General features: G+C 36.5%; 1 protein-coding gene across 11 annotated transcripts in view; it reads left to right on the forward strand.

Moving 5' to 3' along the window:
- The window catches only part of NEO1 (neogenin 1), a 232936-nt gene that overhangs the window by 9311 nt on the left and 196129 nt on the right, over window positions 1-27496 (forward strand). The window lies entirely within an intron of this gene.

Below are 27496 nucleotides of genomic sequence, written 5' to 3' on the forward strand. Positions count from 1 at the left end.
TGAGAGAAATTAGTTTTCAAAGTCCGTGCACCAAAGTTTCTCGGAGTCCCAAAGGTTCTGTTTAGAGCCTATTTCTCTTTAATTCATGTGGATTTCTAACAGATTGTACTATCTGATTTCTAAGCCCGTTGCTGATCAAAAGTGGGTAGAGGCTATCTTGGGAATGTCCCCTAACAACAGCAAGTTGTGACCTTTGTAAGGAAGGAGATTTAAAATAAACATAAGAATGCACAGATCTTCCCTTAAACAGAAATAATTATCTCAGCCATGTTGAAGAAAGTTTCTTTCCCTCTCTGTTACTGCTAATGGATTTTGCCTGCCCTTTGCCCTTTCTTTGCCCGTTATACTATAGATACAGTTGCTGTTTGGGAGATCTGTCCAACCTTCCAAATATCTGGAGTCTCATCTCACCTCAAAATAGTATGGGCCAGGTTGACACCTGAGGTGGAGAATAGGAAATGTGAATAGGAAGAGAGGTGAGGTGGCAGGACATGAAAATGAAAACGAAAACAGTATAAAACTTCAAACAATATGTAAAATAAAAAGTGAAATCATACATTTCAACCTTCTCCCCAGGGATAATTACTTTTAATATCTATGGACTTCTTTCTTTTTTTCTTTCTTTCTTTTAAAGATTTTATTTAATTATTTGAGAGTTGAGGACGGGCAGTAGGAGAGGGACAAGCAGACTCCCAGGTGAGTAGGGGCAACACAGGGCTCTATCCGAGCACTCTGGGATTATGACCTGAGGTGAAGGCAGACACTTAACCAACTGAGTCATCCAGGTGCCTTGGAATTTCTGTTTTATATGTACAGTTAAATATTTTAAACATATAATACATATATAACAACTAATGTATATATAAACTGAAAGTTGGGTTATACTGTCTTCAAGCTTGTTTTTAAGACATCTTTCCATGTAAGTACATATAAATTTATCACAGCTATTTTGATAGCCGTATGGTATTTTATAAGACATATAATACTTAATATAACCGGTTCCAATTTGATGCTCCTAATTTTTTTATTGCAGACATATGCAGTCAACCCATTTTTACAAATATCTTTGTGTACATGTTCAACTATACTATAGAATGAGTTTGTAGATCTAGAATTGTAGGGTAAAAGAGCATGTGTATTAAAATATTTGATAGTTATTTCCAGATTGTTCTCCAAAGGCTGATTTACTCCTTTCAACAGCTAGTGAGAGAGTACCTGTTTCCCCACACATTTGCCAAATAGTAGTTGCTTTCAGACTTCTTAGTCTTGACAGTTCGATACACAAAAAAAGCGTATCTCTTTGAATTTTATATTTTAAAATTGTTAATGGAATTGAGCATCTTTTCAGACTTTTATTGATGGTTTGTTTCTGAAAACTGTTCAGGTCTTTTGTTCATATTCTTATATTCATTCTTGAATCTTAGGTTCATTTATAAATATAAATTAAACAATACATAGTTAAGAATAGGAACAGTTTTAAATTTTATAATTTTCAAAACACTCATTGTTTGCGATTTTTAACTTAATGAGAAGCGAACTGAGTAGTTAAGTCAGTCTGCTTATCTGACTTCTGCTAACCCCTGCTCGTGTTCACTTGATATGGATTCATAAGCTTTCAAGCAGTTCTATTTTATTCACTGATTTGAGTGAAAATGGGAATTGAAACAGGTCCAATACCTCTTTTAAGACAGGATGAGAAACTTCGGCTTAGAGTAAGTTCAGTTAATCAAATACTTGAATGCCAGTTTGGCTCAAGGTACTGAAGTGGTTTCAAGTGGAAAATGGATGAAGAATGTAGCAGAAGAAACAAGTTCAAGGGACAGGATATTACTTCCATTCTGGACACCTTGAGTCTGAGATGCTAGCAGAACATCTCTGTAAAGGCCTCGCAGAATTAGGCTCAGGTGAGAAGTCTGACTAGGTGTCTTGGCTAGAAATATAGGTTCAGGAATTATCTGGATAGATGTTCGTCATGAGGGTAGATCATATCACTAAGGAAAAAGGAAACAGAGGGCAAAGACTGGAGCATACACCCATAGTAGGGTGTCCTAAGGAAGGGAAATATTACCTTGTCTACAGAAGAAAAGTACCTAGAGTCAACATAATAAAGCTGACTCCACTTACGGATATCTTATTCACAAATCTCGATATGAATAAATGGGATAGTGCCAAAGTAATACTGATTCTTTTCCTTACCCCCATGTGCATGGTGTGGCCCTAGGTTAGAGTGCTAGAGAAGGAAAGGGGAAGCTTACAAGGACAATTCTGAACAACTTTAAGTTAAAAAAACACAAACACACATATTCATTTACCATCCTTTTGGACTGAGGTACGAGATGAATGAGTAGATACGTGTTCATCTTAGAGCCTGGTTTATCTGAATCACTTATTAAATGTAAACCATTGTTATTGTTTTTTGTATTTTATAAACGATGAAGAGCCTTGCTAAAAATATATGAAAGTTAACTTGTGCTTATATAATTTGTTTTATATTTTTACTTGATGGATGTGTATAAATGTTAAATTGTTAGATTGTTAAATGAGGGTGCATATGTTGAGGATGATGGAAGATTTTAGTTTTGAGCAGTTGGTTAAATTTCTTAGAGGAGGTAGGGCTTGACCTGGTTTTAAAGGCACAGAGAGGCTTTTTAGATGGGTCGGGGTTTTTTTGACAAGAAGGTTGAAGTGAAGAGCAGTAAGAGTTGAGGCTCAGTAAAGGCAAATTCAGTTGAAATGTTCTTGATCAGTGACCCATTTCTTGAAAGGTTCATTTTTTTATTCTGAAATTTATCACTTGTTATGAAGTGGAGGGGTGATTATTAGATGATGAAGTCATAGGCCAGATCATCTTTTAAAGATTGCAGTGCTGAGAAAGAAGCTGGAGACGGTGCTTGTTGCAATTTTTAATGCCTGAAAATTAACCTTATCATTCCATGTCTCCTTCTTAAGATTTTGTTTATTTTCTGCAAGATGTTGTGGGCATCTTTTGTGAAACATTGATTTCTCTGGAGTTCGTTCAAAGTCATAGAAAGAAGCTTTGGAATAATGGGTCTTATGGCATTCTGAGGAGTTAATTTTTGCCACTTTTTGAAGAAATCTTTGCTTTTTAAAAAATTTTGTGGCAGTTTTGCGGAAGAGTGAATGTCTTACTTCAGAGTAGCTGTAGTCAAGTAGAGGTTTTGCAGCTTCAGAATCAGTCGTTAACATTTGTGGGAGGACGTATCAGATGACTTGTGCTACTAACACAATTGTGCTGCTAACTTGGTAGTTCCATTTTGTTCACACTTAAGTTTTAAAATTTGCCTCTGCATATGCATATTAACTTGACCTTGACATAAATTCCTGTATCACAGTCTTTTTCTTTCAGAACTCAGTGGATAGTTCTCCCTGTATCCCCCACATTCAATATTGTACATAGTAATAATATCTACTACATCTTTTTAATTTTTAAATCTGTATAATTGTAGAATTTTTTATTATTATTTTTAGTGTTGTGGACTTTGAGATACATAATTTTCACCAGGGTGAGACAAGGTGGGAGTTTATTAATTGATGTTTTTTTCCAACCTGGTACAGTGGAGCTGCATTTTAGTTAGGCATTAGATTTAAAGTCAGCAAATAATATGAAAACCACATATTATCATATTTCCCTTCAACATACGTTAGGAAAGTCCCACATTGGACTTTTGATAAGCACTGAATGAAGGGGAGCACTTGCATTTATATTGTTCAGAAACATTTTTTTAAAACTCTGGAATTGTGGTTTGATGAGATGGTCATACTAAGGCACACCAGAGCTGAGCTCAAGTGGGAGAACAAGTTCATGTCTCAGATTGCGCGCTCCTACTGAATGGCAGGGAGAAGAGCTTGTTCTACCTAAATTGTTTCACATTTTCTCCTCATATATGGTTGAATTCTACTAACTTAAAATGTCTGTATGATGTGACTTCTCTGTTTAGTGAGTCTTTTCTTTTGAATGTACACGTCTCTATTAGGGTAGGACAATTTTCTTTTATTTCTTTATTACCTATACTCTATTTTCTTTTCTTGGATTTCCAGAGATACTTGCTCTCTTGTCTCTTTCCTCTGTGACACTCTGTTTCTTCTTTTTTTTTGCATACACATTGAGAATTTTATTTTTCTGGTGAATGGACTCATCATTATCTCTAGTCATGCTATTTACCTTAAATCTACTTTTTCTGATACTAATATAGCTCTATCTGCTGACCTTTGGTTTGTGTTTGTTTCCATCCTTTTATTTTCAGCCTTTCATAATCTTATATTTATGTTGCTTATGTAGCGTATCATTGGGTTCTCTTTTTTATTTATTCTGACAGTTTTTGTCCTTTAATTAGAATGTTCAGTCTATTTATATTTAATGATATATTAATGATATATTCAGTTGTTATATATGGTTTTAAATCTTCTGTTTTATTATTTACTATTTGTTTTGCCTGTTCTGTGTTCTCCTTTCTCTCCTTTCTTGCCTTCTTTTGATTATTTTCAGTTGTGCAGTTTTTTCCTGCTTTTTAGCTTACGGTGTATATTCTTTTGCTATTCATTTAATGGTTCCTAAATTCATCTTTGACTTCTTTTACTTTTTATTGGACAATGCAGAACCTTTTAGAATACCTTAATTCTATTTGTCCTTCTCCTCTGGTTTTTGTTATTCTCGTTAATGTATTTTGGTTCTCTTTATACTTAAGATTTATAAGATATTATTATTTTATAAGTCATTCATTTAGATCTACACATATATTTACTTTCTTAGTGCTTTTCATTTCCTTCTGCATCTCTGAACTTCTCTCTGGGATTACTTCTTAGGCCTGGAGTATTTAGTATTTAGTATTTAGTTAGGAGTTAGGTTTGTTGGAGGTGAATTCACTCATATTTTATCTGTTTGAAAACATCTTTATTTCACCTTCAATTTTTTTGGCAGGGGAGGCACTGGGTGTAGAATTCTAGTGTATAGAATTCCGCCCTTTAAATTTGCTATTCCATTGTGTGCTGTGCTCCCATCATTTCTAATGAGAAGTCAGCTATAGTCTTAATTTCCTCTTTTTTAGATAATGTGCTTCTCTCCCTCCTTCTCTCTTTGATCACTTTTAAGATTTGCTCTTTCTCTGTGGTTTTCAGAAATGTGACTGTGATGTGCTTAGTTGTGTTTCTTTGTATTTATCCTGCTTGTTGAGCTTCTTGTATCTGTGGGATGATCACTGTTGTCTGTTTTGAAAAGTTCTTGGGCATTATCTTTTCAAATATTTATTCTTTCCCATTGGAGAAGTTCACTTAGGTCTTTGAATCCTCATCACACTGAAGGGATCAGAAGGCCTATGGGTTTTTGTAGCGTCTCTGCCCTGTTTGGGTTGTTAGGTTAAGAGCAACAGTCTCTTGTGACTTTGTACATTTTAAACAGTCAGGACTCTTTTTATTGATTTTATTATATTATTAGTTATAGAATTTCCATTCCATTTTCTTATATAGTATCTAGGTTCCTGCTGAAATTCTCCATCTTGTGTCTTTATTCTTTTGATCCATTCTGTCATAAATGTTTCCATGAAGGTTTGCTTTTATGTCCTATTTCTCCTGATTGGGGAGTTGCTTTGTCTTTTTTTTTTTTTTTAAAGGTTTTATATATTTATTTGACAGAGAGAGATCACAAGTAGGCAGAGAGGCAGGCAGAGAGAGAGAGAGAGGAGGAAGCAGGTTCCCCGCCGAGCAGAGAGCCCAATGCGGGACTCGATCCCAGGACCCTGAGATCATGACCTGAGCCGAAGGCAGCGGCTTAAACCACTGAGCCACTCAGGCGCCCCTGCTTTGTCTTTTTATGTACCTGTTTGTGATTGAGGGCCAGGAATTATGTATGAAAAGTTTTAGAAGTAGTCTGAATGATGCTCTTTTCTTCCAGAAAAGATTTACCATTGCTTCTCTTCTGGTAATGGGGTTATACTAGAGGCATAACAGTCTCTGTTCACTTTAACCCATTCAGGGATGGATTTGAGATTATTTAAAATTGGGCTTCAGACCCTATGAGTTGAAACGTTTTAGGTTTACCTTTACTTCGTGGATGTAGCCCTTTGAGGTCCTGATCCACAGCTTAAGGAGTTTACCCGCCCTCCTCCTTGGCAGGCCCTCATTTCATTTTTGTACCCTCAGGGCCTGAGTTTGTCAAGCTAAGCTCATCTTCTCAGGCTCTCCAACAGTAGTAGCTTTCAGAGTCCGCAGACAGCTATAGACAAGAAGCCTCTTCGAATACCAGATCTTCTCTTTGGATTTTCTCATGTTCCTGGTATTGGTCCCTTAATTCCTCATCACTTTGGTTGCCTTTACACAGATATTTTGTACTTGGTCTAGTTCTTTTTTTCAGTCCCAGTGGAAGATTTGGTCCGAACCACCTAATCTGTCCTGGGAACTGAACTCTCACAATGCCCCTTTCATCTTTTCTCTTATTTGTGTTTTGTGAGAAATATTCAAGATTGTCTGTTTCTTTTTTATCATGTTCACTCTCCAGTTTATTGCTCCATTGTATTTTTAAAAATGATTTAGTTGTTTTGTTAAGTATTCTCTTAAATTTGGGGGGGGGTGCAGATTTCTACAGTTGCGATTTCTCAGTTGGGAATTCTAATGATATCTCTCTCAGTGAGTGTTCCAGGGAAAAAATTTGCTCCAGTTAATAGAACAATCACTCCTTTAGCTTTTGGGTCTTTTCAGGTATCCTTTGGAGCATTATTGTGATGATGGGATGGTGTCTATATGTGCTCAGTATTGCTGGTAGAGCTGGATTCTTTTGAACTCGTATGGGTTTCTGTTCTAACGTTTCAGATCCAGGTGAAAAAATGGAAAATTTTGGATTTGCAATAATTTTACATTGCTAGATCATGGCTTGCTGGTTTTCAGAGATTAGAGGCAAAGAATAGTCAGACAGCTATGAAACAGGGAGATTTACTGAGAAAGCATTTGTTTCAATGCCGAAATAAAAAATTTTACAATTCAGCAATGGTGGTTCGTTGTGGAGTTAGCAGTAGTGCCTCTCCTCTTTTTGCCTATCCCTAAACTTTACCCAGCACATTATCTGCAACATGAATGCTTTGTTAGCCTTTTTTCTTGGAGGCTTTCTACTCCATTTATGGTTGGTACACTACTGTGATTTTCTGTGGGCCTCAGATTTTTTCCCCCAGATGTTTTGTTCTTTAAAAAAAAAAATTATTCCTTTGGTTATTTCAGTGGACATTGGAGTGGAATGTCAGGTGGGGATTGGTTACATTTAAGAGCTTAGTTTTGCCATCTTGAATTGACAATCTATGCTGTGTATTGTTTTGTCTTTTTCACTTGGATTAGTTTGGTGTCTGACCCAATTAAAAAAAAGAATAGTTTTATTATTTTCTTTTTACTTTTATGTACATATAGGTTATTATTATGCAATTCCTGAAGGACTCTAATAGACTAGCTCTTATCTGATAGGAATTTTTTTGATAGACTTTTATATTGCCCATTTTTGCAGATGCTGACTTTGTTCCCAGGACTGTGCCAGGTTTTGGGATTACAGACATGGGCAGGTGTCTTAATCTTACATACCTATTCTTGAGACAGAGATACTTTTTTCTGAGGGCGAGAGACTTTTTTGAGCAGGGGTGGAGAATGAATGCACCAATGTTTAGTTAAAATTTTGATTTTTTTTAACCCCTTAGTTACATTGTTGAATATAAATGAGTATTTATAAAGATGCTGATAATTTTTATGTATGTAGGAAGTGTTCTGGTAAAATCTTATTTACAATTCCAGCTTTGTTACCTGTTTTATATATATACAGTAAATTTCAGTTTATTCTGTGACCAGGTGATCAAAAAGCAAGGCCTTATGCTATATATGTGATTGAGTTTACTCATTTGTTACACATATATGGGAAATAGGATGGCATGGCTTTTTTTTTTTCTTTAAATAAGGAATCTAATTCAGAATTCAGTAAGGTAGAACATGAAACAGAGAAAAGTAGAAGCCTTATATATTCATTATGCAACTTTTTATGGAAAAAATTAGGAATTCACTTTAGCTTAAATCTAGAGTTTGCTAGTCTGGAAACCATGCTTTGGGAGTAGTTTGATAGATTGGATATAGAAGGAATTAGGAAAAGCAGGCAGTTGGGGCCAAAAGGTGGGCTGGAAAAGGAAATAGCTAGGTTTGTTGTACTGTTCCAAGAGGAATAATGTTAGTTCCATTGTAGATATAAAATACATTGTAAGGCAAGTTGGCTGTCTTCTTTTTACTCTTTTAATTGTACTCTAAGAATAGTACAATTTGGTCTTCCTGACTAATGCTTTGTCATGATATGAGTTCATTTTCTTTATATGTTCATATTAAGTTAAATACATTTATTTACATTTTATTTATGTAATCTTAGAAACTTGATATGACAAAGTACACTTGCTGGTCAGATTTTCAGTTTTTAATGCAGTAGCTTTCACACTTGTACAAATGTTGGAACATCTGGAAGTAGGGGAATGCTTTGTGAGATGTTGTAAACTATTAATACCTTTAATTACATTAAGAAAATGAAATATAATTTTATAAGTTGTAAATATGACTTATGTGAATGCAGTCCATCTCAGTAGTTCAGTTCAGGAAACACTTAGTGAACATTTGTTGTGTACCATAACAAAGGATAATTTCATGATGAAAATGAATCATGGAAGAGGTAGAAGAAAAGAGAAGTGAGGATCCCCCTCACCCCCAAACATCATTGAGTTACAGTGTCTTTTAAGATTAGTTTGAGATCTTCACAGGGGCAGCTAATGGTGGCTGACAGAGTGATTCTTAAAGTGTAGTCCTATTTTCAGGGCGTCATTATCTACTGAGATAAAATTTGTGGTTTGAGACCTGGGAAATCTGCATTTTAAGAAGCATCTGAGTGGTTTCTTATTCACAAAGCTTGAGAAATATTTTCTAAATTTGACTGTGGAAAAGCTCAGAATGTTGCTTCTGAATTTAAAAGTAATAGAACCTTAAGATGAACTTTCTCTCCAAGGAAAAACACAATGCATATGATGGGGTAGTTGCTATTTATTCATTTGTATTTAAGAAATGCCTTTTTATAGATAGGAGCATTTGGAATATTGAAAAAGAATTCCATTTCTCAGGAAGTCTTTTAGTTGTTTTTCCATGGAAATAATCACATTATCTTCAGTGACTTTCAATGGTTTTTCAACTACAAAATGTCATTAGAATTTGATTCCATTAACATAATATCTGGAAGATTCAGAATTATAGTCATTTTTTTTTTTTTTTTTGAGAGGGGTGGGGATAAAAGAGAGTGAGAATCTTAAACAGACTCCTAGCTAAGCACAGAGCCTGATGCGGGCTTGATCTGGTGACCCTGAAATCATGACATGAGTTGAAATCAAGAGTTAATTAGATGCTTAACTGACTGAGCCACCCAGGCGTCCCTGAATTGTAATACATTTTTTAAAGTTTTAGTTTTGCTTTATTGACTGCTTCAGCTTTTGGTAGCAGGAACACAAATGAAAAGTTAAACTGGAAGTCTTAGGTATATAAACTTTAAAACATTCTTTTTCCAAAACAATGAAATTCAGACTAATTAACTCAGTAAAGTTTTATCAGTACATGCTGCATGCCAAGCTCTGTACTGGGGCCATCAGGATGATTAAAACTTAAACCCTGTCCTGGTAGAGTTCACACTATAGTGGGAATACAATGGGAAAGGACCATATATGAACAGGTGATTTGTGCTTTGCTTAACTGTAAGGAATTTGAAACTCCAGTAAAAGGTAATTAAATAACCTAATCATTATAATACATGCAAGGAAAAAAAAGTATGTTTATGTGTATAGAGATGGTGATGGTCATGGTGGTGTTTCACATTTAGGCTGTTATAGTAATCTAGGTAGTGTACAAAGATAACTTGGGTTAGGATGATGGAGATGGGGAAAAGTTTATGGAGTGGGAAGATATTTAGGTGATAAAATAGAATCTGGTGATGGGTTGTATATTGTGGTAAGAGATGTACCCAGGATGGTTCCTAAGGTTCTTTAGGGTTTTTGTAGTGGTATGGATAGTGGTATTTTGGGAAAAAAAATTTGGGGGGCAAAAAGAGCATGAGTTTAATTTTGGACTTAATGAATTTAATATGTGTTTGAGTTATCCAGGGGACTCTTGGTTCCAATCTGGAACCAAGCAGTAGAAGTGGACTATAGATTTGTGTCATCTGCTTAGAGTGTGGTTGAGTTGAGGGGATGGGCTGTTAGGCAGTGAAAGGAATGGAGAAATAGGAAAACCAGGGGAGCGTTGTATCTTAGAAGTCAAGAAAGGAGTCTCAAATTTGCTGGAAGAGGAGAAAACCTTTGCATTTAGCTATGCGCAAGTCATTACTAAGAGCTTTAAGTAGAATTTGGAAGCAGTTTGAGGGATAAGTGGGAAGGGAAGAAATGAAGATTATGGAAAGTTCTAGAAATTTAGCTGTGAAGGACAACTACATGTAGTGGTTGAGGTCTAATGAGAATGGGGTGTGTGTTTCATGCGCAGGATTCTTGAACATATTTAAAGGGCAATGGAAGACTGTGGAGAGTAGTTTGAATATACAAGGAAAATGATGAAAAAAATTAATAGTGTAAGTTTCCTGGGGAACATGGGGTTTGTTCTCAGCACATGTAGAAAGACTTGGGATTAGATCCAGAGAGGAGTGATAAGGCCACTCTTTAACTGGAGGAAAGGAGCATGAGAATAGGTGAATATTCGTAAGAGAGCAAGGCTTTCTGCTGTGCGTGAAAAAGGATTGGTAACTAAGAAATAGTTTCCAGGAGAGTTGGAGAGTTAGTTGATCAGAGAGGTAGGCTTATCAATACTTTTAAAAGTATATAAGAATACACCAGACAGGAAGATTTAACAAGATCTTGAGTTTTGTGGGGATAGCATTGTTTTTTCTTTTCTTCTTCTTTCTTCTTCTCTTTTTTAAAGATTTTTTGTTTATTTGACAGAGACTTTGGGAGGGAAACACAAGGAGGGGGAGTGGGAGAGAGAGAAGCAGGCTTCCCACCCAGCAGGGAGCCCCGTGCTGGGCTTAATCTCAGGACCTCCCGGGGTCACAAGCTCACAAGCCAAAGGCAGATGCTTAATGACTGAGCCACTCAGGTGTCCCTAGGTAGCATTGTTTTCTATGCCCCCCCATCTGCTGGGGGTCCATGAGCATCTTGGCAATAGTAGGTTCTCAGTAAATATTTACCCTAAACTAGAATCTTAAATGAAAAATGCATAAACAGTAACTACTCTTGACTGACAATGATAGAATTAATAAGTGAAAAAAGCCTCTTCCTATAACAGTGTTTAATACACCATTTCAACAAACCTCTCCCTGTAGCCTACTAAGCTTTTCTCTTTAATTAAGTACCTGATTTACACAACAGATTTTGCTCATTTGAGGACTCAATCCTTGTCTAAACAGATAAAGGTAACAGCTCAGGCATAGTTAAGATACATTGTAAATGCAATCCGAATTTCACCTCAGGGCAATTCACTTCAGACATCCATCTCTAAAACCTGTTGTGTCTAAAAGTGGGGACTTTTATAACCAATTCCCAGTTATTCAGGGGCTAATTAGCTGTTTTATTTGTCTCAAGTTAGGCAATCCCTTTGCTTCTAGCTCTTTTAACCTAGCCTTCTCTTTGGCCATTTTGTTATTCTAAACTCATGAGTAAGATAGGGAGAAGTAAAACAGAAAATGCAGATAAACTAATGGCTAAAATGAAGTGCTCTTTGGCTTGTTAGTTTTCCTTGTGCCTTATTTCTGTGGTTCTTTGGAAGCTGTCAGAAATGACTGTAATATTCAGTGTAATAAAATGGGTTTTCAATGTGTCAGGAAACCCTTATGTTATTTAGATTATAAAGACAGTTAACGGTTCCAGGCAGATATAATTATTTTCTTATGTTTGAAGCAGTACAGGTATATGGCCCTTTCTGGGAGGGGGGAGTAGCCCTTTTCTCTATGTCACTTTCATACCACTCCCATTGTGACTGTCCCCTTTCTGTCATTCTTTTCCATGGCCCCAGGCATCCTCAGCCTCCTTTTTCTTGTCCTGTTTATACTCGTTGCTTTGCAAGCATGTGAAATGCTGGCATCTCGTGACCTGGGCAAGCTACAGCCAAGCTCAGGCAAGGTGGCCAGGCTAGATGGAGGGATGCAAATTAGGATCACTAGACTATAGCCCTGTAGGTAATGGCCATAAGTTTGACCTCTGTATCCGCCGGACCTAATACAACAATACTTGGCATGTAATTTCTCCAGAAATATTTATTGTTGAAGGAAGAACTTTGGAAATTATAGAGTCACAGGAGGAATCATTTATCTTGCTGCTTTTATAGGTGAGAAAAGTGAGGCTTAGATTCAATAGCAGTTATTTACATTCCTGTGATGTGGCTAATTATACTTTAGACCATACATAGGGATAAGTGAATGTGATACACAGCCCCAGCCTTCTAGGAATCCCAAGTTAAGTAGAAAGTCAAGCAGCCATTTATCTTAGCAGAGTTTTTTGGTTTTGGCGTTTTTTCTTTCTTTCTTTCTTTCTTTTTTTTTGCTCATGAGAATGGTTTGTGGTGGTTGTGGTGTTTTGTTTTGTTTTGTTTTTGGTGCCTGTAATTTGCTGGCTACTGTTATGCGCGGTGCAGAGTTGCTTAAGATATAGCTTTGCCGTAAAGGAACTTGTCTAATGTAACATGAGATAACATAAGAATCCATATTTCTCAAAGCTGTATATGATTAAATATCAAATGAGTCATCCACTTACATATGCCAACTTCATAAGATGGGAAAAAAAAAGCTAATGATCCATCATCAGGTTAATGGGCATCTTTAGTTACTTTTCTAGAAGTGGGCACAGATTTGAGTTGGGAGAACTCTGTATCTGGAAGTACCTATTGGTGAATATTGCCCACATGACAGAGATAAGGGGAAGGTGTTTCTTAGTGTAACTGTCAATCAGGAGAGAGAGCCAGTTGATGGCTGCTCTTGTGCCGTCTGATGCCTTGTTGGCAGCTAAGGAATTCAATTAGCCCATTCAGGTAGGTTGAATAGTGCTGACAGTTGTAAAATTCTTTCATCCCCGTGTATGTGCATTTGTGAGAACTCATAGATCCTAGAATTTTTTTTTTAACTGGAAGGGGACCTTTAAGATCCTCTTCCCTCTTCTCTGGTCCAGAGAGGTTGCATCACTTGATTAGGTCACACATTAACTTGAGTTGTAAATGGCCCAGTGGCATGTCCTCTTGTTAAGTTGTAGCTTATTTTTCTGTTGAATTTCCTTTCTTGCTCTATTTAGCAAGACGTTCTCCAGGTATAAAATGAGTATCTCGTATTTGCACAAATTTGGGGGAAGAGTTGAGTGTGGGGAGGGAAATGGTGAAATGTTGCTTCCAGTAAATTTTGCAGAAGTACAGAACCAAGAGTATTGGTACAGTTCCTGCCTCCCTTTTGGCTGCTTTGGTCTGTGATGGTTTGTTTGCCTGCAGATAGCCTTGGTTATATTTTCCTTTTTATCAGTGGCAACATGGAGGTATGAATAGATCTTGTTACAGATCTAGATAAAAGAAGCTGTGAAGATAATGACACTTAGTTTATATTATTTACCCTGCTTTAAAGGTATTTGTAACTTAGTTGAGAGCTACTTCTTCCAGAAGGTTTGCAGTCAGATGAGGTGCTAGAACACCTGAAGAAGTTATGTAACAATTCTGTGTATCTTTGTGCCAAATGAATGCTCATTATACTTTTCCTAGTGCCTAAAACAGCGCCCAGACACATAACATACTATCATCATGTATTGGTTGGATGGATAGACAGAGGCACTGACAGTAAACATAGGGGAGCTTCTGAGGGCTATGGCAGTTGGAGAAGGCCTGGGATATTGTGCAACTTTGCGGCAAGGGTAAGTAGTACACCATTTAGTCTGATCTTGTGTTTCTAACTTCTCCTCACCTTAGCACTTCCCTCTTACCTCTTCAGAACCTGAAGCAGTCCCTTCTTTTTGATAGCTGATTTTTTTCTTTAGAGACAAGGCTGACTTCTCTCACTTTTATTTTGCCACTGCATTGACCACCTCCTTAAGTCTTTCTTTTCTTCTCAGGTCTGCTTATCTCCTAAGGTTTAGAAGGATCATGTCTTGGTTTCTAAGTCTGATTGTGTTTTCTTTGGTTCTAGTTCCTTGTTCCCCTGAAGAAGTGCCGTACTGTCTGGGAAAGATCTGAGTTATCAGAAAAAGTTCAGGAGCATCTTCTATGATTATTAAGAGGGAAATTTTGTAGGATAGGTGATATCTTATAGTAACATAGTATTTTCTTCGAGCCACGTTTTCAGGCTGTCATAACTAGATTCTAATTGGCTGCATTAAAAAAAAACAAACTAGTTATGTTCTCCACCCTCCCCAGTTTTGGCAGTATAAAGGCCTGTTTCACCAGGAACACATAAACAAGTAAGTACAAGGAAGCTTGTGTGAATGAAGTTCTGCTGTATAGTGTAGCGACTTTTTCTGATTTAAGATGTAGCTCTTGGCAACTTCAAATAATTTGTGTTCTCTGAGGGAGAAGTCCAGTCTATTTAGCTGTGTTTAAGGAAAACTGATTATGATTCTCCAATGGGAAATAGACTCTCAGACCCATTTCTTCTCTCAATATGCATTTATGGAATTGCTACTGTGGGCAAGGCACTGTGCTAGGCAGCTTGGGAGATGCGAGAAAAGAGAGTTACCAGTCTGAGGAAGGGCTTATCACGTATAAAAATGATAATGCTATGTAGAAAGTCATGTATTCTGTGAAAGGGGTGCAGAGAGCTCTGGGAGTTCTGAAGATGGAGAAGGTGCTTCCAGACGCAGTCACTCAGGGAGAACTTGGTGTGGGTGGTGGAATTTGAGGTGGACCTTGAAGGCTGAGTACGTGGTCCTGCATCGGCAGTTGGGGCAGAATGCTGCCCTGGCTGGGTAGGGAATGTGGACATGCGGAGATGGGAAGGAAGAGAGGAAATGAAATGAGCAAACATCTGTGAACAGGAAAGCATTGGTGATACAGACAACAGAAAGTAGTGTGCTTTGAGGTGTGGCATATTAATGTGAAGTGGCATAAGATAGGGATGGAAAGTTGGGTCCTTGATCTGGCAATTGAGTATATTAGAAATTGGAGGAGTGGGTTGAGTCTGGGCTGTTGACCAAAAATTAGTGTTTTGTGGACTATTCATTGCTCTATGGATTTTATGAGTTGAAATTTGTTGTAAGGATGATGGAAGAACAGCAGTGTAAGTGATTGGGTTAATCTCATTCTTCTCTTCTCACCTCACTGAGGGCTGTGGTAGATTGTGGCAGTGCTTCCTACCTTTCTGCTAAATAAGAAGTTCGGTACATAGTGAAAGGGTCTTACATGGTTTTAGGGACACTATGATGTAGGGTGTGCCCTAGGCAGCTGTTGGTTACACAGGTACAGTAGGTGCCTTGTTTTCCTGCTGTGTTAAGATCTAGGTGGCTCTATTTTTCTTATGTCTTTCCGCAGATCTCTACCTCATGCCCAACTCACTAGCATTGTTCGGTGTTTCCAAGGTTCTGGGGACCTGAGGCAAGTTAGTTAACTTGTCTATGTCTCAGTTTTCTCATGTGGAAAGCACAACATATTGTAAGTCATTTAAACTGGGGTTCTGTACCTAGTAAGTGACAAGCAGGAATTTGAACCCAAACCAGGCTATTAACCAGTTGGCTTTACTACAGGATCCTAAACAGTGTGGTTTTCTCTCCTGGATTGCTGGCTCTTTCCCTCTCTAATGTGTACTTATTCCCCTCCCCTTTGTTTAGTCAAACCTACTTCCACTGTTAAAATGAGAAAGGAATGCAGATGTTTTTACTTTATTTTTTATTGTAGTGCCCACACAATGTTACTTCAGTTTCAGTGTATGACATAGTGTGCTTAGACAACTCTGTGTTAATATGCTGTGCTTACCACAAATGTAGCTACCATCTGTCACCAGATAACTATTACAGTACTACTGACCGCATTCTTTGTTCCGTGTCTTTTATCTCCGTGACTTAATTCATTCAGTAACTGGAAGTCTGTGTCTCCCCCTTCACCCACTTTGCCCATTCCCTCTACCTCCATGCCTCTGTTCTATTTATGGGTCTGTTTCTGCTTTTTGTTTGTTTTGCTTCTTAAATTCCACAGATGAGGGAAATCCTATGGTATTTGTCCTTCTCTGCCTGACCTATCTCAATTAGCTTTATGCTGTCTAGAACCTTCTATGTTTTTACACATGGCAAGATCTCATTTTTTTTATGGTTGAGTAATATTCCATTGTGTGTATATACCATGTCTTCTTCCATATCTTGGCCATTGTAAATGATGCTGCAATAAACATAGGGGTGTATATCTTTTTGAATTAGTGGGTTTTTTTTTCCTTTGGGTAAATGCCCAGTCGTGCAATTACTGATTTGTATGATATTTCCATTTTAAGGAACCTCCGTACTGTTTTCATTCAGTGACTGTATCAGTTTACACTCCCACCATCAGCGCATGAACATTCTTTTTACTCCATATCCTCACCAGTTCTTTTTTTTTTCTTTTTGAGACTAGCCTAGACATTCTGACAGGTGTAAGTGGTATCACTACGTGGTTTTGATTGCCATAAGAAACTCTTAAAATTGTTCAGAAGCACTTATGACAAAGAGAATGACGAAATAGATTTTGTTCTGTAGTTTTGTTATGAGTTATTTAATTCCCCAAAGCCTTTGCTCCAAAGAGCGGAAGTTATACTCGAAAATTTGGCGTGTATTATATGTTGTTCAGCCATACAGTATGCCCATAATTGTGACTCTAGGAATACAAATGATGTATTAAAAAATCCTGAAGTTAAAACATACAAGGTAATTTCTATAAATACCTTCCCCAGAAGCCAGAGGTAGAAAAGAGTACCAATGATTTTTCTTGTTAGTGGGGCAAATTACCTAATCTTATTCTTGGAGTTTCTTTTTAATTTTATTTTTTTAATTCAGGTATAATTGAAATATAAATATAGTTGAAATGAAGATGTAGACCTCAGGTGTACTATTCAGTCAATTTTTGATGATTATGCCTTTTAATAATTTTTTGCATATTTTAATTGGTATGTGAAAATAGAAATAAGTTTAAATATTTAAATTATTTGTTTCAATAGTTGTTTTCCTTTGCTTTGTTTCTGTGTATTAATAAAATTCGCATGTATTTTCAACCCATATCTTTTTTACTCAGATATCTGAGTAAATAATAACCTAGTAGTGGAGGTAATCTTTTATATGAGCTTCTGGTGTCCTTGAATAATTTCCCTTCAGAAATGGACTGTTAGTGTTGGAGCTACATGGAGTGAATAAATTTCCTGGGAGGAAACGATAATAAAATATTCAGGAAGTTATTAGGAAATGAGAATTTGTGTTCTTGTTCATTCAGATAAGCTACTGAGACCTTTTGTGTATATCAAACAGTTTATATTAGAGCAAGGACTGAGAGGTTTGGCAACTTTTTTCTAATAGTGTTAGGGACTTTGGACAATAGAATGATGGAATGTATAATGCATAATTGAAAGAAAAATTTCCCCAAAGCTAAGTTGTTTGAGAATTGTTTTTTCTGTATTTGAGTGTTTCTGTCAGGAAGAAAAGTGAGAGCTTTCTGGAGCTGGGTTATGTGAGTAAGAACCCAATGGGGAACAGTGTTCCTGGGGGAGCCTGATGGCAGCATGCTTTTTAAGAGTATATACAGGAAGTGGATGAGTATACATTCCCCCCATTAACAGTTTTCTTCCCTATGTTCCCCTCTCATGTCATCATTAGACAGTTGGCTCTGTCCTTAATTTTAGCCACTTTGTGCTAAAGTAACTGGGATCACTATAACTCTCTAGACAGTATTTTTCCTTTTACTGACTGGAATTGGTGAACCATTTGTTTTGTTTTATTTAACAAACCATGTTTAGAGGTTTGTTTTTTTCCTCCACATGTGTTCATGGCAGGAAGGATTTATCCTTAAGTTGATGAGTCTGGATACCCTTACTTGGAGAGACCCCTTTCTAGGGCCTGGGAGATGCTCTAGCAATGTGTGCCATATTTATGTATTCTGCAAAGTCTGTAAAATTGAATTTTTTTCTTGTATTCTTTTTCCTTAAAAAGGATCCCCGAGTGATATATTCTTTAAACATCACAGAACTCACTTCAGCCCTGGCTCATGAAACAGGTTGAGTGTTAATTTCTAGTTGTGGCTGAGGTTGATTTGAAGGATACCAGGAAGGAAATATTACTGAGGAAGTGGAACTATTGTCTGGTGTTTGTAGTAGTCAGGGGTCTTTCTGGAGGCAGAAGTAGGAATAGGAATGGTGGAGTGAGAAGTGAGTGAGACGATCAAGTGGTCTCCTTAGATTGAAAGGATGTGTTTGCAACTAATTTTCCAGTGACATTTCTGATAAAATAATGAAGAGTCATCCCAGGATAGTATATTTCATCTCAAATTTAATAACACATTTTTAGGATTTTAGAATAATTTTATTGAAAAATCTGAAAAGTCAATTTCTTAATTAACTTGTTGACTTGAGATTAAGGTCTTCATTGATTTGAAAACTACTTTTCTGGAAACATAAAAATGTCACTGGTTCTTTTGGGTTGCTCTTAACTCGGTTTACAGCTTCTAAGTTTGAGAAGTGCTTCTTCTTTCCTTTGTCCTTTTTTCTTTTCCCACTGTGTCTTTTTCCATACTTCCTTTTTATTTCTTTTCTTTTCTTTTCTTTTCTTTTTTTGACTTTTGTATTCGAAACTCGCTTTTACACTTCTGAGGATTTTGAATAACTGGACTGTGGATAACCACGTTTTAAAATTGCATTTTAGTGTTTTTTATTTAAAGATAATTGTGTGCTCTACGTGGCCTGGAGACAGATTAAATAAATGTGTCATGTCATGAGAAGTAATATGTAATATGTTTACAATTATCTCCCTTTTTCTAAATTTCTTTCTAATTGGATTTCTCAGGACTGATGAGAGCATCTCTCGAAAATTGTATGGATCTGCCACCTGGTGGTGAAATTACAGCAAGTACTGGATGTGTGAGGAGTTCAGTAATAGACTCTCACCTTTATGGGCATCATACTTAGATTAGAGTCTGCTTAGACTCTTTAGACATATAATGTTTTCCTCTCCTAAGTTTTTAAAATTAAGAACATGTTACTTAGCTGTGATAGAATAGGGAAATTTTGGCTAATGTGTTTCTGTCTACTGTATTGTATAGGAGGTGTGTTTATTACTGAGTTGAAATAAACTGTGAGCATTTTGAGAATGTACTTTCTTAAATTCAAAAGCTTTTGAGAAGATTGTTGTCAATTATAAATCTTTTATAGGGATGGTCATTGATTTATAAGAAAAACAAAGAACATAGGACAAAGGCAGTTTTTTGGAGAGAGAAATAAAGCATTTGTTTATTCCCTTTAAAGACCAGCAGCAGGCATTTTAAAGCTTTATTTTTTAGTGAATAGAAAGATTAATGGTGTATTATAGCCCTCGATTGGAGTATTAATACAAGTAAGTAGTATATACTGAGCATTCTGTTAGGTATAGAGGAGAAAGTAGAACACTGAATGTATTTTATTCTTATGGAGTTTATGATCCTAGCTAGAGGCAGATTTTAAGTAAGTACTTACAGAAGTAATTGATTACAGTGTTGATAAGTGCTGTCAAGGACAGGTCCATCACAGAGAGACCTGTCTCTAGCTAGCATGTCAGGGAGAGCTTCTATAAGAAGGTGACATTTCAGCTGAGACCTGACAGATGCTAATCCAGTCAAATGTGGGTACGTATCCCCTGAAGTGGGAAGGAAGTTGGCAAGTAGGAGGAGTTGAAAGAAGATAAAGACGGCTGGAGTAGTGAGAGAGAGGGATTGTGGTGTGAAAGAAAACAGGAAATGTAGGATGGAGTAGACCAGGGCCTTGCGGGTGTGCCTGGGGCTTTGGATTCCGTCATCAGAGTAATGAGAAGCTGTTGAAGTGTGTAGGCAAGGAGTGTTAGAATCAGATTAATGCTGAATGAATTGGATAGGCAAGACTGAGGGGAGGGTCATTGGTTAGAAAGCCATTATGGTAGTTCTGGCTTGGACCAGAGAGTATTACTGATGTGGTGAGAGGCATTTAGGATGCAAGTGAAGTAGAATAGATAAGACTTGGTGAATGATTGGATGTGGTGGTCAATTTTTGTGTCTTAGTTTCCTCATCTGTAAAATGAGGATGAGGATAATAATATTACTTGGATTATAGGGTTGCTGGGAGGATTAAAGGAGTGAACTTGGGTAATATGTTCTGTTTTGAACTTTTCCCCTTCTATTCAACATGGTGTTTTCAGGATGTATCTGTGCTGTTACATGTGTGCCTAGTTAGTTGCTTCTGATTGCCATGTAGTTTTCATAGTATGTATCGATTACATTTTACTTACCTATTTTGCAAATTGTGATTCCTAGCTTTGCCCCAGCTTCCACTGCCACAAATACAGCCATGCTCAGGTTTTATATGTGAATCCTTGCTGACCTTTGCGTATGTTTTTCTGAGAAATCCAGGAGTGGGATTGTTACATCAAATGACATATGTTATAATTTAATTTCACTAAATGCAGCCTGTTTTCTAGAATGTTTGCAGTAATTTATACCATCAACAATACATGTGAGTTCCTGTCTTCTCCATCCTAGCCAGTGTCAAATAGGACTTACCTTCTAAACTTTGCCATTTTGACTTGGGTATAAAGAGTTATTTCACTATCAGTTGAATTTGCATTTTTCTGATTACTAATGAGGCTTGCAGTGATTGTAGCCATTTAGCCGTTTGCTTCTCATGGCTTTCCTATTTATATCCTGTATTCATTTTTGTGTCATGTTTCTAGTCTTCCTTGTTGATTTCCAGGTCTTTGTATGATCCTGATACCATTCCTGTTGGTTCTAGTCATTGCAAATCATTTTCACTGTCATTTGTCTACTTTGCCTGTTGTGTTCTTTGAACAGAGAGCCTTAGTTTTAATGTGGCTAAATCCATTGATTTTTTTTTTTTAATTTCACCATACTTTTTTTTATTTTAAAGATTTTATTTATTTATTTGACCGAGATCACAAGTAGGCAGAGAGACAGGCAGAAAGAGGGGGGAAGCAGACTCCCTGCTCAGCAGCGAGCCCGATGCGGGTCCCAGGACCCTGGGATCATGACCTGAGCTGAAGGCAGAGGCTTTAACCCACTGAGCCACCCAGGCGCCCCTCACCTTACTTTTTTATGCTTCTTTGTGCTAGTGACCCTAGGTCTCCTTTGTTTTCTTCTTTCTTAATGTAGTTTTAGATTTCACATTTAGCTAACAAAAACAAGAGCAAAAGCTTTAAGTTTGTTGAGGCTCCATTTATCAGTTTTGTCTCTTTATGAATTATGCTTTTAGTGTCATGTCTAAGAACTCGGTCTGATCCAGATTTACAGAAACTTTTCTCCCTGATTTTTTGTAAGGAACTTTATAGTTTACATTTGTTATTAGATTTATGATCCATTTTGAATTAACTTCTCTTTCAAGTCAAGGTGCTTTTTCTCTTTCTTCATCCCTCCCACCCTGTCTCTGTCTCTCTCTTTTTAAAAATTTTTTTGGCATATGAATGTCCCAGTTATTTCAAACCTTATTTGTTGAAAAGACTCTCCTTTCTTCATTGAATTCTATTTGCACTTTGTCAAAAATCAATTACCATAATTGTGTGGGTCTGTCTCTGAATTCTCGGTTTGATTACAGGGATCTTTGTGTCTGTCCTTTTGCCAATCCAACATTATCTTAACTCCTGTAACTTTGTAAGTCTTAAAATAGGGTAGTTTGAATCCTCCAACATTGGTTTTCTTTTTTGAAATTCTTTATTCTGCTTCATTTGCTTTTTCATAAAACTTTTAGTTTTTTTGTCTTTATCTACAAAACTTCTGGTCAGCATTATGATTGGAATTGTATTAAATCCATAAAACAATTTGGGAAGAATTGGCATTTCACCTATATGAGACTTTAAATCCAGGTACATAATGTCTTTTCATTTATTTACATAGCCTTTATCAGAATTTTGTAGTTCTCAGATACCTAAGTATTTCATGTTTTTGGAGCTTTTGTAAATTTTTTCCCCCTAATTTTGATTTCCAATTGTTGATTGCCAGCATAGGAAAATATGACTGATTTTTTGTGTGTTAACATTTTGCCCTATGACCTTGCCTAACTCACTTAAAAATTCTAAAAGCTTTTTTGTAGACTCGTGACTTTCAAAGTAGGCAATCATGTTGTCTGCATTTGTAATGGTTTTCTTTCTTTCTTTTTGATCTGTATGCCTTTATTGAATTTCCTTGCCTTATTATTTTGGCTAGAATTTCCAGTACAGGTCTGAATAGTGGTGGTGAGTGTGGATATCCTTGCCTTGTTCCTGATGTTAGGGGGAAAGCCATTAATTTTTTCATTATGAAGTATGTTGTAAACTTAAGGTTGTGGTTATTTTTTGTTTTGTTTTGTTTTTTAGAAGGCCTTTATCAAGTTAAGAAGTTTCTTTCTGAGGTGCTTGGGTGGGTCAGTTGTTAAGCAACTGCCTTTGGCTCAGGTCATGATCCCAGCGTCCTGGGATGGAGCCCCACATTGGGCTCCCTGCTCTGTAAGAAGCCTGCTTCTCCCTCTCCCATTTCCCCTGCTTGTATTCCCTCTCTCACTGTCTCTTTCTGTCAAATAAATAAATAAAATCTTTAAAGACTTAAAAAAAAAAGGTCTCTTAGGGTTTGTCTCCCTCCCTGGTATCATTCAAGCAGACTTCTTGCTAAGCACAGAGCCCAATGCTGGGCTCCATCTCAGGACCCTGATATCATGATCTGAGCCAAAATCAAGAGTTGGACATTTAACTCACTGAGCCACTCAGGAGCCCAAATGGGTCTTTTTTTTTTTTTTTTTAATTAACATATAATGTATTATTAGCCCCAGGGGTACAGGTCTGGGAATCATTAGGCTTACACAATTCACAGCACTCACTATAGCACATACCCTCCCCAGTGTCCATAACCAAACCATCTTCTCCCTAGCTCCCTCTCCCTCGCAACCCTCTGTTTTGTGAGATTAAGAGTCTCTTATGGTTTGCCTCCCTCCTGATCCCATCTTGTTTCATTTTTTCCTTCCCTACCCTCCAACCCCCACCACGTTGCCTCTCAGATTCCTCATATCAGGGAGATCATATGATAATTGTCTTTCTCTGATTGACTTATTTCACTCAGCATAATACCAAATGGGTTTTTAAAATGTAAAAACATTCATTATCAGAATAGTAACATGTCTATTGTAGAAAACTTAGAAAATATTGTTAAAAAGTTAGTAACTATAGAAACAAAGAGAATAAAAATCACATATCTCGCAATTCAGATGATTTTGTTAAAATTTTGGTATTTTTTTTCTAGTTTTCCTCCTCTACATATATACTTCTACATCTTTAAACTGCATATGTGTGTGTGTGTGTGTTTAAAACACAATGAGGGATCATATTACAAATACTGTTTTATACCTGCATCCAGTATGGCTACCTGTGTGCTATAATTTCACATGAACATTACTCTAATATTAAAAATTTAAGTGTCTATGTTCTTTTTTATTTAAGATTTTTTCCTGAAAATTTACTTGAGATATATTTCTGGAACTAGAAAGGATTTGACATATTGAAGTCTCTTTATACATTTTGTCAAATTGCTTTCTAGGAAGGATATATACATTTTTACTCACTAATGGATACTTTAAAAACTGTGCATGTATTTATATTTTGTACATTTATATATAAATGCATGTAAAATATATTAATATATATCTATCTCTGTATGTATGTACATGGTTTATTTTAAGAAATGTTAAGGAGTGGAGTATATTATTCTTAAAAATTTAGTTTTCCAAATGAGTATGACTATATGACTATACACACTTGCAGAGTCAGTTTTGATATAGAGTTGAAAGCTTTTGAATTATGAGTGTGCAAAAATACTGGTAAGAGGTTATTCTTATCAAAATAACAATGTGACCTGTGTGATTCAGTCTGTAAATTTATTCTCTGTTGATTTTTTATCATCAAATATAGTTTGCACAAAATAATTTTAATGAAATCATGCTTGAAATTATGTGCTTTAAGTTTTTCACAGGAAATATTTATATAATTTGTGTCAGAGAGACATTTTGATTTACAAGGTTAGCGAAATAGAATTTTTTGGTGAAGAAGTATGCAAGATTCCCAAAATAGAAGTAGCCAGGAATTTTTAGGTGTATTTCATTAAGGTCACATATATGTAGAGCTACCATGGGTCCTGGTTTGCTTGTTGTTCCTGGTATAATTATTTTTAGCACGCTCTCTTGCCCTCAGAAATGTCCCGATTTGGATAATAAAGTATAAGTTAACCCTGTGTTAATGATCGATTGGGCCTTTCCAGAGTATAAACTTGTCAGAATCCTTGAACGAAGTTTAACTAACCAAGGACTTTAAAATTAGTGTTTAGGAAATTATGTGTGCTCAAAAAAAATAATATTTTTGGACTTCAGGTAATACTTTATCAACTTTTAGTGGGAGTTCTGAAAAAAAATCTGGTTTTGTATTTGTATACATTTTAAAATTTGCTGTCTCAAAGTATGTTCAGTTCTATTTTTTTCCCTTTAACAAAGTATCAGGACAGCAATTACCACTTCGTCCCACTCACCGTAGACTGTGTTTTCAGGTCTTTGAGGTAGTTCAAAGAGCAGAGATTTTATTTCCATGACAATCTTGGTATATGTACAGATAGAATTCTGGACTCAGTAAATGAACTTAAACTATGCTGAATTTGTGACAGGCATTTTGCCAATATTTGGAAAATGAAAGAAGAGTCCAAATACAAAAAATGCTCTATTTCAGGACAGTAAGAAAAGAAAGATAGTCTGTATAACAAAATTATGGGACATTTAACAAATTTACTTTATGCATACTATGTTCTAGGTCTAGGCTCTGGGATAAGCACTGAATAAGACAGACACAGTCTTTGCCCTAATGGGGCATGAAATCTAGTGGGTAAGTCTGAACATTTGAACACAAATTTTTTTTTATTAACATACAGTATTTTATTTGTTTCAGGGGTACAGTTCTGTGATTTATCAGTCTTACACAATTCACAGCACTCACCACAACACATACCCTCCCCAATGTCCATTCCCTTCCCACCCTTCTCCACTCCACTTCTCCAGCAACCCTTAGTTTGTTTCCTGAGATTAAGAGTCTCTTATGGTTTGTCTCCCTCTCTGGTTTCATCTTGTTTCTGTCCCTTCCCCTATGATCCTCTGTCTTGTTAATCAAATTCCTCATATCCATGAGATCAAATGATAATTATCTTTATCTGATAGACTTATTTTGCTTAGCATAATACCCTCTAGTTCCATCCAGGCTGTTGCAAATGGAAGAGTTCGTTTTTTGATGGCTGCATAGTATTCCATTATATATATATATATATATATATATATATATATATATATATATATATAATTTTTTTTTTTTTCACACACACCCACCCCACATCTTCTTTATCCATTCATCTGTTGATGGACATCTAGATTCTTTCCATAGTTTGGCTATTGTGGACATTGCTGCTATAAACATTGGTGTGCCCGTATCCCTTTGGATCACTACATTTGTATCTTTGGGGTAAATACCCAGTAGTATGAGTGCTGGGTCATAGGGTAACTCTATTTTCAACTTTTTGGGGGAACCTCCATACTGCTTTCCAAAGTGGCTGCACCAGCTTGCATTCCCAACAGTGTAGGAGGGTTCCCCTTTCTCTGCATCCTTGCCAACATCTGTCATTACCTGAATTGTTAATTTTAGCCATTCTGACTGGTGTGAGGTAGTATCTCATTGAGGTTTTGATTTGTATTTTCCTGATCCCCAGTGATGTTCAATGTTCAGCACCTTTTCATGTGTCTGTTGGCCATCTGGATGTCTTCTTTGCAGAAATGTCTATTCATGTCCTCTGCCCATTTCTTGATTGGATTATTTGTTGTTTGGGCATTGAGTTTGATAAGTTCTTTATAGATCTTGGATACTAGCCCTTTATCTGATATGTCCTTTGCAAATGCCTTCTCTCATTCTGTCAGGTGTCTTTTGGTTTTGTTGACTATTTCCTTTGCTGTGCAAAAGCTTTTGATCTTGATGAAGTCCCGATAGTTCATTTTTGCCGTTGCTTCCCTTGCCTTTAGTGATGTTTCTAGGAAGAAGTTTCTGTGGCTGAGGTCAAAGAGGTTGCTGCCTGTGTTCTCAGGGATTTTGATGGATTCCTGTCTTATGCTGAGGTCTTCCATCCATTTTGAGTCTATTTTTTTGGTGTGTGGTGTAAGGAAATGGTCCAGTTTCATTCTTCTGCATGCATCTGTCCAATTTTCCCAACATCATTTTTTGAAGAGACTGTCTTTTTTTCATTGGACCTTTTTTTCTGCTTTGTCAAAGATTAGTTGACCATGGAGTTGAGGGTCCTTTTCTGGGCTCTCTGTTCTGTTCCACTGATCTATGTGTCTGTTTTTGTGCCAACACCATACAGTCTTGATGATTACAGCTTTGTTATAGAACTTAAAGTCTGGAATTATGATGCCACCAGCTTTGGTTTTCTTTTTCAACATCCCTCTGGCTATTTGGGATTGTTTATGGTTCCATACAAATTTTAGGATTATTTGTTCCATTCCTTTGAAAAAAGTTGATGATATTTTGATAGGGATTGCATTAAATGTGTAGATTGCTCTTGGTAGCATAGACATTTTCACAATATTTGTTTTCTAATCCATGAGCGTTGAATGTTTTTTCATTTCTTTGTGTATTCCTCAGTTTCTTTCATGAGTATTCTATAGTTTTCTGAGTACAGATTCTTTGCCTCTTTGGTGAGGTTTATTTTGAGGTATCTTCTGGTTTTGAATGCAATTGTAAATGGGATGAACTCCTTAATTTCGTTTTCTTCTGTCTTGGTGGTGCTGTATAGAAATACAGCTGATTTCTGTGTATTAATTTTATATCATGACACTTCACTGAATTCCTATATGGGTTTTAGCAGTTTTGGAATAGAGTCTTTTGGGTTTTCCACATAAAGTATCATATTATCTGCAGAGGGTGAGAGTTTGACTACTTCTTTGCTGATTCGAATGCCTTTTCTTTCTTTTTGTTGTCTAATTACTGAGGCTAGTACTATGTTGAATAGCAGTGGTGTTAGTAGACATCCCTGTTTTATTCTTGACCTTGGGGGAAAAAGCTCTTTATTTTTCCCCATTGAGAATGATATTTGCTGTGGGTTTTTCATAGATGGCTTTGATGATATTGAGGTATGTACCTTCTATCCCTACAGTGTGAATAGTTTGGACCAAGAAAGGATGTTGTACTTTGTCACATGCTTTTTTTGCATCTATTGAGACTATCATACAGTTCTTGTTCTTTCTTTTATTAACGTATTGTATCAC

This window comes from Mustela nivalis (assembly GCF_964662115.1).
Source record: "Mustela nivalis genome assembly, chromosome: 6".
In the NCBI taxonomy this organism is placed as follows: Eukaryota; Metazoa; Chordata; class Mammalia; order Carnivora; family Mustelidae; genus Mustela; species Mustela nivalis.